Consider the following 12,701-nt stretch of genomic DNA (forward strand, 5'->3'; position numbering starts at 1 on the left):
TCGAATCCGCCCCCAGGCACCGATCCCGGTGTGGGGCGGCTTCGGCCCCACACGACGGCGGCCCTGGGGCGCTGCTGGGCCCGATCCGGTCTGGCCCGCGGAGCTCCCACCGTGCCCCTTTATAAACCCCGCACCCGCTTTTCCCGCACGGCCCCAGCGGGTTCCCCCCGCCTCAAAACAGCCCAGAGGCGCCAGGGCCGGGGCCGGCCCTGTGCCAGGGCCCCTCGTATCCCCAAAAAACAGTGCCAAGGTAAAAAATACCTGCAAAATTGCCACAAATGGCCCCAAAAAGCAAAGCAGCTCCCGGGAAGCTGCTTGTGGGGGTCTCACCAGCCGAGCTGCAGCCAGAGGAGCGGCAGAGCACACATCGCAGCGCTGTCAGTGTCGGGCATCAGTCACTGCTTGGAGTTTGCAGACCCGACAGATAAAGTGAATCCAAACTGTCGGCGGTTTCCACCACCTGCTCTTTCTCCTCTCTTTTCCTTGATGGATTTTACATCACTTCCTTTCACCCCACAGAGCTGGAAAGCAGAATCCCTGGCGGCCCACCTTCTGCAGCTCCAGCCTTGTCCCTCTCGCTCTCCCGTTTACTTTGCACCAGGTTCTCCCTCCTCCTCTCCCTGCCAGCTCGGAGGAAGGCAATTGCACCCACTGGCATCACGTCCCTCCTCTCACTGTGTCCCATTTCTCCCAAACGGCTGCCTGCGAGCGCAGCCGGACCCGCCCTGGTGCTGGTTAATGCTGGAGTGAATTATTGCAGCGATTATTGGGGTGGGCTGGGCCTGGCTGGGTGCCCGGTGCCACCAAACCCGCTCTGTCACTGCCCCCCTCAACCTGGGCAGGGAACAGAACACACCAAGAAAGGCGGCAGGGTCAGCAGAAGAGTAGGCAAAGATCAATCATAGAAATAACAGACTCGACTTGGGGAAATGGTTTGAATTTATTATCAAACAAATCAGAGAAAGAGAAAGGAAAGTCAAATGTATCCGAAAAGTAACACCTTCCCCCGACCTCTGCCTCCTTCCCTCGCTTCTCTTTATCCCCCATTCCCTCCCTCCTCCCCACCCAGGGGCACAGGGGATGGGGGTCACAGTCAGGTCATGTCACTGCCTCCCCCTCAGGGACAGGAATCCTTGTCCTGCTCCAGCCTGGGGTCCCTGCCGCGGGACACAGTCCCTCAGGAGCAGGCTGCTCCAGCGGGGATCCCCCACGGCCTCACGAGTCCCGCCAGGAGCCACTTCCACGGCTCTGCAGGGGCTTCCCACGGGCTCGGGGCTCTCTCAGGCATCCCCTGCTCCGGCCCGGGCTCCTGCCGGGGCTGCAGGTGGGTCCCGGCTCCATCCCGGACTCACCCGCAGTTCCCAGCGCCTTCAGCTCCCGGTCACACCGAGATCCGGGCAGTTCCAGGGCTGCAGCGGTTCCGAGGCCTCCAGCCCGGGCGGGGCGGGGCGGGGCCGGGCCGGGCCGGGCCGGGCCCAGCGCCAAGACCGCTCCTCCGCCAAGGTTTCCGAGGAATGGCGGAGTGAGAGGAAAGGCGGGGGTTCCGTGCGGTGTGCAGAGCCCGCCCCTCGCTCCGATTGGGCGGTGCTGCCGTCAGTCGTGGTTCTGGCGCGCTGATTGGTCGGAGCGGGGAGCAGCCCGGGCCCGGAGCCGCCGGCAGGGCGGCCGTGGCGCAGCAAGAAGCGCCATTGGGGGAGCGTCTGTGCGGGCCCGGGAGCGGCGGTGGCGGCCGGAGCCCGCTGAGGCGGCGGCGGAGCTCGGAGGCGACCCCAGCGCAGGTGGGAGCCGCGCTCGGTTCTGGCGGGGCTCGGGGCTGGCTGCGGGCGGAGGGGGCGGCAGGGGGCTGTGGCGGCTTCGTTGTGCCGTGTGGGCGCCGTGTTGGCCCTGGCGTGAGGGCGCTGCGGGAGCGGCTGCCCGCGGTCTCCTTCCCGCTGCTGCCTCGGCAGGAGCCGGTGCCGGAGCAGCGCTGGCTCGTCCCGGCTGCTGTGGGTAGGACAGAGGTGGCTGCCCCGTGGCCGGGAGTGTGCGGGAAAGTTCCCGTGGCCAGAGGTTTGTGTCCCCGGAGGAGTCCTGTGAAAGTAACTTTATTCGTGATCAAAGGGAGAGGCCACGGGGCATTTCCCGTGGGGTCTGTCCAAGTGTTGGAGGGCGCAGCCTCCTTTTTATGCCGATTTGCCCGGCCGCATCTTCGTGTCCCTTTCCCCAGTGGCTGAGGTCCTTGGAAGGTACAGACTTCCCGATCCGCCTGCTGCATGTGCCCCTTAATGTGCACCCCCACTTTGTATAACATCCGATATTCATGGCTGTGTTAAGGCTTTGTTCTTCTTCTGGAAGTTCAGGAATTTAGCAGGACCTCGGCTGAGCAGCAGTTCGTGTCAATTAGTAATATTTTCTAAAATTTATGGTTTCTCACATTGCTTGCTTATCTCCAAGTCTCTGGCCCTATCTGCAATGGGATTCACACCATCTGTTTGTAAAGACACGTTCATTTTTTTCCGTTTTAGTCCCTTGTCTTCTTATTTTCTCAGTACTTCTCTTTACAAACTTTAAAAATGCCTTAATCTGTTCTTCGTGGGCCTTCTTTGGTTTTGGGATTATTCTCAGTGACCTCATTCTGTGTCCTTTTGTAGCCGTTTCTGGGTGAGGAGGCCTGGCTGCCACCTGCATGCCCTTGATCGCCTGCTGAATGAGCTGCACTGAGCAAGGTGTGGTGCATGGTAAAAAGATGAGAGTTGCTGCAGCACCTGAGAGGAGAAACAGCATTGGTTTAACCCATGGTCTGCCAGGGAACCACGAAAACGTGTCCCATTCCCATCCTTTCCACGTTTGGAGTGGGACATGAGCTGCTTTCTTCTTTCCTTTGTTCTCTGTTTCACCACTTTTCCTTGGCCATCTCTTTGCCAAAAGCAGTTTGAGTAATTTAATTTTCCACAACCTCCTGGTCCTTCTGCTGAAAGAGAATCTGATGCCATCCCAGGGTGAAATGTGGCGTTGCTCATGGGAGTGGATTGGTGGGTGAGAAGGTCAGGAGCTGGAGCTGTGTGCTTGGTTATGATTTGGAGGACAGCTTGTAATCTAATGATGCATTGAAATGATCAGTGGGTTCTCTGGCACCTGGTATGAATTTGTTTGGGTTCCCAGGGGCTGCTCCATGGTGTTGTAGGATTTGTTCTGGTGGCCGTTCATCATTTCCCCATGTTTGGGCGCTCCCAAAAATGCCAGGGATGCATCAATTGACCGCTTTTCTCTGATTAAATCATCACATCCTTGGATTCCCAAGTGATTTCGCTGACCTTGTGGCAGCAAAAGCAGCCCAGTGGTCAAACCCACCCTGTATAACACAGAGAGTGCCAGCAGATGTTGGAGTGGGGAGAGGGATGATTCCCCCCTCCCCCCCCGCTTTTGTGGGTGAAGTTCTCCCAACATTCTCCGTTTGCTGTTTTCCTTTGCAGCTTCAGGGATTTCTGTTGCAGAGTCAGAGATGCTCAGTGTGGGCTCTGCCTTTAGCGATGCAAATTCCGTCAGTGCAGGGAGGCAGAGCTTGGGGTGAGGGGCAGAGGGAATCAGCCCAATTCCTGTGGCAGGCAAGGAGAGCCTGGGACATTGTGCACACTTCCTGCAGCAGAGTTAATTTGCATTTCTAAAGCTCCTCTGCTGGCTGCCTGGAAGGAAGCTTCTCCTCCAGGGCAGCCATCAGGTGACTCACATGTTGCTCCCCCTTCCCCAGCTGCTTTTTTTTTCGCATTTCTTTCTTTTAATATTTTACTAACTGTTTATGAGTTAAAGGGTCTCCTTTAAAGCTTTTCCAGTTTTGCAGAATGCAACCTTCAGGTGAACATCAAAAAACCCATTCCAAAATTCTGCCATCACTAACAGCCACGCACACACATACACAAAAAAACCCCAGAGTAATAAAGATTTTTTTCTACTTCTTCTCCTCGGGCTAAAAATTGACTCTCACACCTTTGGCCGAAACCCAACTGACAATATCAAAGTAGGATTATGAAGAAGAAACATTCTAATGGTGTAATCTTATCACAGAAACTGCAGGAAAAACAACAACTCTCCACCAACCTTTTCAGTGTTAGAGGATCAAGGCATTACTTTATTCTGGCCAGGATGTGCAACAGAAATCATTTCATGGACACATAGCCCGGGTATGCAGAGAAAATCATTCCATGGCACACGAGTTTTACTCAATTTTTCCTCAACTTTATACAATCTAAACCCATAGAAATCTGTAGGTTTAATGTTCATTGGTTCCAAGTTGGGTAGTTCTTAGTATTTGGTTTCCTATTGGCCCCGGATTGCTTGGCCTCTGATGTTAATTAGGTGCACACTCCTTGATTTCCTTCTCAGCCTTTTCCAGAGCAGGGGTCTCCAGCTGTGCCGGGGGCAGTGTCTGGGGTAGCTGTTCCTTGATGTTTGCTGGTGGGCGTTGATGTTTTGTTGATGGTCGTTATCTTTCTGGGTATCTTTTGGGCTCTTCCCAGTCTGTTGAGATGTTAAGCTCATCTCCCTTGACTGGTGTAACATCCCTTAAAGTGCGAAGGCAGGGTCTGTGCCAGCCGAGCTTCCTGTGGAAGAGATTTCACAAGAGACAGGATTCTGGCCACAGACTGCTTGAAACAGACATCCCTGGTCTCCACCCCCCAGTAGGTCGAGAATGAGCAGGGTGAAGAATTGCAAACATCAGTTCCAGGGGAAATAATTGAATATCTGCCCTGGGTCTGGCTCTGCTTCTTGCCAAAGCCAATGGCAGCAGCCGTACCCGTGGCATCTTGGTTTCTCTCAGCAGCTTCAGAAGGTGTTTCTTTAATTCCCCATTCATTCTTTCTACCCGACCCAAACTCTGGGGGTGCCAGGGCGTTTGGAGGTCCCACTGTGTTCCTAAAGCAGCCAGAACGGCCTGAAGGATCTTTCCTGTAAAATGAGTTCCCCTGTCTGAGTCGATTGTCTGGGAGGGCCAGGGCAGGAGGCTCAGTTAATCTGCTTTTGAAGCCTTGAAAATTGTGCTTTCCTTCTGGTGTCCATGATGGGGTTTCTTGGCTGGCAGGAGAGGAGTGTTGTAGGGAGAGATGCCTGGCTCCAGAAGCGCTGCCTTTAGCAGGGCCTCAGTAAGAGGCTGTAATCCCTTCCTTGCCTCCCTTGGAACAGGGTATTGCTTTTAGACACCACTTGTCCTGGATGCTTCAGAGGAATTTGGAGAGGCTCCATATCTAATTTTCCCTATTTCCCTGGGGCTGCCCACACTTCTGGGTTCACTCCAGCAGAGGCCTTCACAGACATTTGACACCAAGGTACAGCAGCATTAGCCTCTGTATCTCCTTTGACAATAGGAATTTGCATTCCCACTTCAGCCACCAAATGCCTTCCCAGTAAATTACAATCACAATTAGGAACAAACAGAAACTGATGCATTTCAAACCCATCCCCCACATCTATGAATTGTGGTTGAATAAAACACCCCTGCTCATCTTTCCCACTTATTGCCTGAATACTCAAGGCACTTCTTGACGATTTCCCCCCCTTAGGTCTCAGATTCGGAGTGGATCGAGAGGCCCCTGTGTCCGTCAGGAGCGGCCTCGTCTCGATCCAGACGTGCCCTGAATGTTCTCAAGGGCTCTGGTGCGGTGGGTCCCTGGTGTGCTGGGAGCTCTGAGAGCCCTGACAATCCATGTCCATTAAATAAATCAATCTTGCTGCACAATTCCTGCCTGTTGGATCTCTCTTCTCCTCCCTATCACTGTGGAATATCGCAATAGTCCTGGTGATCCATGTTGGGAAGACACCTGGCTGGGGTCTCCACATCTACCTGGTTCCCCATGGGGGAGGAACAGCCATTGGGACACAGACTGACATCAGGAATTCATTGGAGAGGGTGGATTTGTTGAATATTGACTCTCAAAAATCTTTTCCATGCAATCTTATCTTCTGATGACATCCAGGAATACTGGACGGTCCTTGAGGTCTTTTCCAACCTCACTGATTCCACAATTCTGATTTTCTCCAGCCCAAGGGCATCTTCCACAGCCAAATGGTGATGGACTGGGGCAAAGACCAAGATTCTGGAGACAGTGGGGTGGAAACGCCCCAGAAGAAGCTTCTTCACTCCAACCCAAGCATGAGGATCCTCAGCCGGCACAGACACGGAACTCCTTTTCTTTTGGTTTTCTTTTCATTTCTCTTCATCCCTTCAATACACTTGAAACTGGGGTAAAAATAAAGACATTGAACTGAGGGGTGGGGACATGGGGGATATGACATGCATAGAAACATGGTGGGGCTGCACCGGCCTTGGCGATGTCTCCCTATGTCACTGGCCCCGTCCCATCGTGTCCTCACCTGTGGCTGTGTCCCCACCACCCGTGCATTCTTGGCGTGGCAGGCACCTGCGCAGACAGGCTAGGAGCCACCATGGGGGCCCAAGACATGAGCCCACTAAACCGCGGTGCTGCAAACACAGCGGCTGCTGCGGAGCCAAAAGGCAAGGCGGGCTGTGCGCTGTCCCGCTGCCCCAACACCCCTGCCAGTTGCTCTGCTGGCGTGGCTTCCTCGGGGGGTGAGGGGTTCTGTGGCAGCGCAGGGTGACCTGGTGCAGGCTCCGCGGCATCCTCTGGCTGTGGAGCCGGGGGGGTTTTTTTGGATTTGCCACCACACGCCCCTAGAGCCAAGTCAGTGGGGTCTTCTTCAGGTATCTTGTTGGTGTGACCCAGCCCCCTCCGGGGCTGGGGCAGTGAGATGCCAATCAATCCCAGTCTCTCTCCTGCATCGAGTTCCCCGAAGGGGCCGACTCAGAGGTCGATGGGCGGCTCAGAGGCCTAAGCCGCACCCCCTGGGTGGTGCCCAGGCCCAAGCCACCTCCCCCGGTTCGGGAAAATTCTCGGTTACTCAGTCGTTCATTGGTTCTGTTATAACTCCCGCCTCTCGGTTCCCCCTCACAGGGGTTCTTGTTCCATTGTATCCTCCCCCTGGCTTGGAACTCATTGGTTGTTTTCCCCTTTCACCGGGGTTTTCAAATTCCCTATAAAACTGAGGGAAAAGCCTGAGGGGGGCATCCCATCCCATCCCATCCCATCCCATCCCATCCCATCCCATCCCATCCCATCCCATCATTCCCATCACATTGGATTCCAGCCTTCCGAGCTCATTCGGGTTGCGAAACTTGTAACAATAAACCTGTTAGAAGTCAAACCTGAACAGCCTCTCTCTTCCTTTGTCTCCGAGCTAACGTGAGCCGACGCCATTGGTTCCTGCCGTGTTTCCTCTGCCAAGAAGCCAGCTAGTTTACAGAACTCTGCAAATATCTTCCGTGAAAAAGAAAAGTATCTCACAGGACTGGAAAGAAGCAAGAAAAATTATTGCTAGAAGCAATATTGTATCCACACAGGACCACGGATCACCAGGGCTCTGCCCAACAGGGGTCACTGGGGATCATCCAACGCGGATCCTCCTGTGATACGTGAAGGAAGGAGACCCACCAACAGCAGAGATGCAGGTGAATCTTAAGATTTATTCAGAAGCACCAGGATATATATCCTTACTTCTAAGAGCTTACAGCCGTGATCACAGTCCTACAATAAATCTGTCTTCTTGACATTTTCCATTGTTCTCTCCAAGGCCACAGTAAAGGAGCGTGAAGAGTGTGCGTAGAGCATGTGCATAAAGCGTGTGCGTCTTATGTTGACGTAGAAGTAGAAACTCGTTAGTTCAGTTCTATCTCAGGTGCACGCTGTGTCAGAGAAACCTTCTGCTGGTACTGCTGGTGCTGCTGCTGTCGTTCTCTGTTTAACTCTTTCCTTATACCAACACCTGTTAACCCAACAACTCCCCTATTTTATTTTTTGGAGTCATGGACAAAGCAAGTGCAACCATAGCTTGTTTTTGTGTGCCTTTAACGACTCTGATTATGTTGAAAAGGACAAGACAGAATATCAAAAAAGATATCACTTCTAGACAACCTAATCCAATAAAAACCCAAGCTTGTAAATTTATTCCTGAAAACCAATTTTTTGATTTACCCAAGTAAGATCATTTTTTAAGTCAGTCAGTACCTTTTGCTCCTCTAGAGTTTGCAAATCTCTAAGTTGCTCTTTTAACTGAGTGTGAAGTGAGTGGATATCTTGTTTTAGGGCTTTATCAAAGACTCCTTGGAGGTGGTTTTTGATTGTTTCCCAGTTTTGTTCCGTTTCATTCCACGGAAGAGGAGTGACACATAAAGAGTTATGTATGTGTTCCCAATCGCAATGTAAAGATATGTGGGTTTTTTGAGCCTCAACTCTTTTGCCAATCCACAAGAGAGCACTTTCCAAGGCATCTACTCTGGTCATTATTTCCTTGTCAATTTGCTCTTGTGTTTGTAATTGTTTTGTAATATTGGTTAGAGCTTGTCCCACAGTGTGGGCTGTATGAATGGAATTAGCTAAAGCTGCACCAGCTGCAAAGGCTGTGCTTAAAACTATTACAGCAGAAATGATGGCAAAGATCAGTCAACCGAGAAATTTGTGAACTCGTTTCTTGCTCTTTTGGATTTCGTCCTGGAATAATTGAGCCAATTGTGACAGTCCATCTTGTCCTTCCCAAGTCTGAGTCAGATTTACAGGTACCCAAATTTGCAGTCTTCTCTTAAATGGAAGAAGAACAGAAAAGTTATTCACATCTTCATTGGTTACATATGATTTAAAGACAAAAAAATTAGCAAACAGTGATGCTGCTGGTCTGGGGTCAGTAGCTCTGACCCAGGAAGCTGTGACCGGTCCGGAGAGATGGTCCTGTGAGGAACCGTCTTCCCGACGCCAGGTGTCTTCTCTCAGCCGTAGCCGGAGTGCCTTTGAAGAGAAGCTGTCAGCTCTTTAGTGATTCTCAGCTCTTGATTCCAGCTCTTTGCTCTGCAAGGCAATCTCCAGGCCAGACCAGGAGGAGAGAGATGAGAGACCCGTATAGCAGTTCTGCATGGGGCAGCTTTATTAGCCTGCACCCCGTGAAGGGGAGGCCAGGGACGAGCTCTCTCTGCTCTCACAGGGGCAGAGGGCTAGATCTTACAGGGATACAGGAGGTGGGTGTGAGAGGGTAAAAGCCAATGGGTTACAAAGGATCTGCATATGGTCTCCAAGAGGATCATGGGTCTGTCTTCTCTCGCATAACTGAAAGTAGTTGCCTTTCCGGGGGATTCTGCTGGGAGGTTATGCAACCTCCTTATCAGCAGGCCTCCCTCCAGGGCAGGGGCTGGACATATCCCACACTTGGAGCAACTGGGACCATGATGAGAGCAAAGGCATCATCACATCATCGAGAGACTGCCTGGGAATGACTGGGTTCATACTGGAAGTGACTGAGGCTGTACCTGACTCCTACTGGGAGGGACTGAGAGTGAAAGGAACCATACAGGGCATGACTGGGAACAACTGGGACCATGTTGTGTTGGGGGCAACTGGGATCTTATTGGGAGTAACTGGGAACATAAAAGCTTGAGTGGAGTTTTTATCCCGTGGCATTCCCAGGGAGCAGCGGCAGCTCCGCGCCCCCAGCCCGGGGGTGGGAGCAGGGGAACCGCTGGCAGCACCTTCGGGGCACAGCCGAGGGCTGGGGGGCTCCTCCCCCTCTTCATTTTCTCTGCCCGATTCAAATCATCCCCTCCCATTCAAATCCCCTCTGTTCACATCTTCTCCCCACCATTAAAGTTTCCCTGTCCCAATTCAACTTTTCTCCCCAGTTAAGCCCTGAGGCCCCTCCCCGCCCCCGGCTCCTCCCGGCAGGACCCGGCCGGGACTTTCTGGAAACAGCAGCGGAAAGAGTTCAAAAATTCCTCATTACTTCCATCGATTTCCTTGGTTTCCGGGGCATTTTCCTGCGGCTGCTCCGGGCCATGGCTGAGGGGTCCCCTCGGGCTCCAGCCCCTTTCCAGCCCCTTTTTCCAGCTCTTTCCCTCAGCTGACCCAAAGCTGCGGATTTTGGGGGGTGGGAAGAGTCGCTCTGGTCGGGGGTCCCCGCGGTGCCCCAGGGAGGCCCCGAGGCCGCAGCGCGGTTCCCTCCGGCCCCTTGGAGCGTTTGGAATCTCCAACTCTCAGCAATCGCTGTCCGTGGCATTCAATCTCCCCTGCAGGGTTTTCCCCCAGACCGGCTTTCTTTCCAGAGGGTTTTGTGGTTTCGCTTCGAGCCGGGGCCTGAGGGCACCGGAGCGGCCGCGGGTGCCAGGGCAGGAAGGGCCGAGGGACAGCAGCGCCCCACAAACCTCCGGGAGGGGGACAAGGGCTGGAGGGGGCAAAGAGAGAATAAGAGAGAATAAACACGAGATTTTAGAAAAAGAAAAAAAAATAGATGATCTCGAAAATATAATAAAAAAGAACTCTGAAAGAAAAAAAGTAACAGCAGAGCTTCTTCTCCTGGGACTTTGGGTTTCTTGTCCAAGCTCCGAGCTGGGTGTGAGCCAGAAACCAGTGGCTGGGAGAGACATTGCTGCTGAAGGGCTTCCTATGGCCAGAACTGAAGTGTCGAGGATCGAGTAACAGCTTGAGGTTACAGAAGCGCCAACGCTCCCGTTGGATTCCCTCGCTGGAAGCTGAAAGCGGAGCTCCGTCTGGGACTCTTCTTTGTAAGGATTGAATGTAAAACTCCAGAGCAATCCCCGTTTCCCTCCCTCCTCTGGCCAGCGGCGCACGGAGAAGGGATGGGAGTTTCGGTGAGTTCGTGCTTCCCCCTGAGGGACAGGAATCCTTGCCGTGTCCAGCGGGGGTCCCTCCCCAGCCGTGCGGTCACTGCCCGGCCCGGCCCTGAGGCGCGGGGCAGTCGCGGGGCAGCCGCGCTCCGGCCCCGTCAGCGGCACCGCCGCTTCGTGCCGGGCAGGAGCGGCAGAAGGAGCCGGGCGGCGGCGGGGGCTGAATCCCGGCAGGAGGAGGAGGAAGAAGAAGAAGAGGAAGAAGGGGCCGGGGCCGCCTGCGGTGTCCGATGGCCGGGGAGCAGCGGGGAGGCCTCGGGGAGCGGCGGTGGGCGGGGCTCTGCTGGAGCCGCCCCGAGGGGTTTGTGCCGCCCCGGCTCCCTGAAGGAGCCGCTCCGCGGGACGGGCGAGCTGGGAACGAAAGGAAATACAGAGAAGAGAATAAAATACAATCAAAGAGCCGCACCGAAAGGCGTCTGCCCCGCCCGCGTCTGAAGGAGCTGCACCGAGGGACGGGCGGAGGGTGAGTAGAGTAAAATCCAGAGAACGGAGTAAAATAGAATAAAAAACTGCACCGGGATGTCCGCGGCGCCCGGTGTCACTGAAGAGCCGCACGGCGGGACGGGCGCTGTCGGGTGCGGCCAGAAGGGCAGCGCCGAGGAGGGTTAGAGGTGAGAATAGAAAACCAAAAAAATAGAGAATAGAATAAAATGCAATGAAAGAGCCTCACCAGGGGATCTCCGCAGCCCCGTGTCACTGAAGAGCTGCACCGAGAGAGCGACGAGAGGTGACGGTGGTGAAAAAGCCGCGCTGGAGGGGCTTGGGATGGGAGGTGGGAATGGACTAAACTCTAGAGAACAGAATAAAAAAATAATAAAAACTCCGCACCAGGAGTGGCCGCTGCCCGTGACTGAAAGAGCCGCAGCGAGGGACCGTCGGGGCAGCACCGGGGGCTCTCGGCCGCCCCGCGTCACCGAAAGAGCCGCAGCCGGGGGCAGTTCTGGGGTCTTCTGGAGCCGCCCCGAGGGCTCTCGGCCGCCCCGCGTCACTGAAGGAGCCGCAGCGAGGGACGGGCGGGGCGCGGCCCGGATCGAGCCCCTCCAGCTGCGCCTCGAGCGGCGACCCCGCGGGACCGCGCCGGGGCCGGGCGGCGGCGGCAGCCGGAGCCGGGAAAGCGGCTTGGAGCGGCGGAGACGAGCGGGGTGTTCCCGAGCAGCTCCGCTCAGCCCTCGGGCACCGGGGAGTTCCGGGGGTTGTTCCCGACCAGCTCCGCTCAGCCCTCGGGCACCGCGCTGGGGTCGCCGCGCACTTTTCACCCCCGGCCGCCACCACGGGCCGGGCCCCGCGGCTCCCGCTGCCGCCGCCTCGGCCCCGCCGAGCCCAGAAACCACGAAAAATCGCTGGCATGCACTATGAAAATGTTTTCGTGCGCGGCAGTGGGTGCGGGGGGAGACCTTATGAACTCCCCTCCCCTCAGACCCTCCCGGCCACCGCCGGGCATTAGCGCAGCTCCCGGGGCCGTGTCCCGGCCACACCTGGGTATTAAATGCGAGAGATTTGAGGCGTGGGCACAGCCCTAGAAACCAGGGCTTTGCCCTCGGGACCTTGGAGCTGCACGAGGGGGATAAAGGATCCCCTGCACTCACTGATGCCCCCAGAAGCAGCTCTGCCCCCGTAAGAACGGGGCTGTATTTGGGAGAGGGAGGATGGTTGGGATGGGATCTGGAATGACACAGACACATGTTGGGATGAAGAGGTTTGGGGGATCCGGTTCCTGAGGAGGTTTTGGGGCACCCTCCAATCCTGAGGGATGTGTTACTGGGAGGGGGGACACACCTGGCTCTTGCACTTGGAGAGCGGCTTCACAGGGAAGGACATGGGGAGCCCATTTTAGGGTAGATCCTGCTGCTTTCCACCAGTTTTGGGGGGTTATAAACGGCTCCGGGAGATTTCCTGGTCATTTTAGGAGGTGGAGGTGACCCCTTTTTTGGGAGGATCCTGATGCTTTCCACCAGTTTGGGGGGTTCTAAATGGCTTGTGCTGGACC

General features: G+C 55.1%; 1 long non-coding RNA gene across 1 annotated transcript; it reads left to right on the forward strand.

Annotated features, from left to right (window-relative positions):
* Nucleotides 1-1,647: 1,647 nt before the first annotated feature.
* LOC309584099 lies at nucleotides 1,648-7,994 on the forward strand. Its single transcript, XR_014227197.1, has 2 exons — nucleotides 1,648-1,778; nucleotides 6,014-7,994. It is a non-coding gene; the product is annotated as an uncharacterized lncRNA (long non-coding RNA).
* The last annotated feature ends 4,707 nt before the right edge of the window (nucleotides 7,995-12,701 follow it).

The sequence above is a fragment of the Coloeus monedula genome, assembly GCF_965178545.1.
Source record: "Coloeus monedula genome assembly, chromosome: 36".
NCBI lineage: Eukaryota > Metazoa > Chordata > Aves > Passeriformes > Corvidae > Coloeus > Coloeus monedula.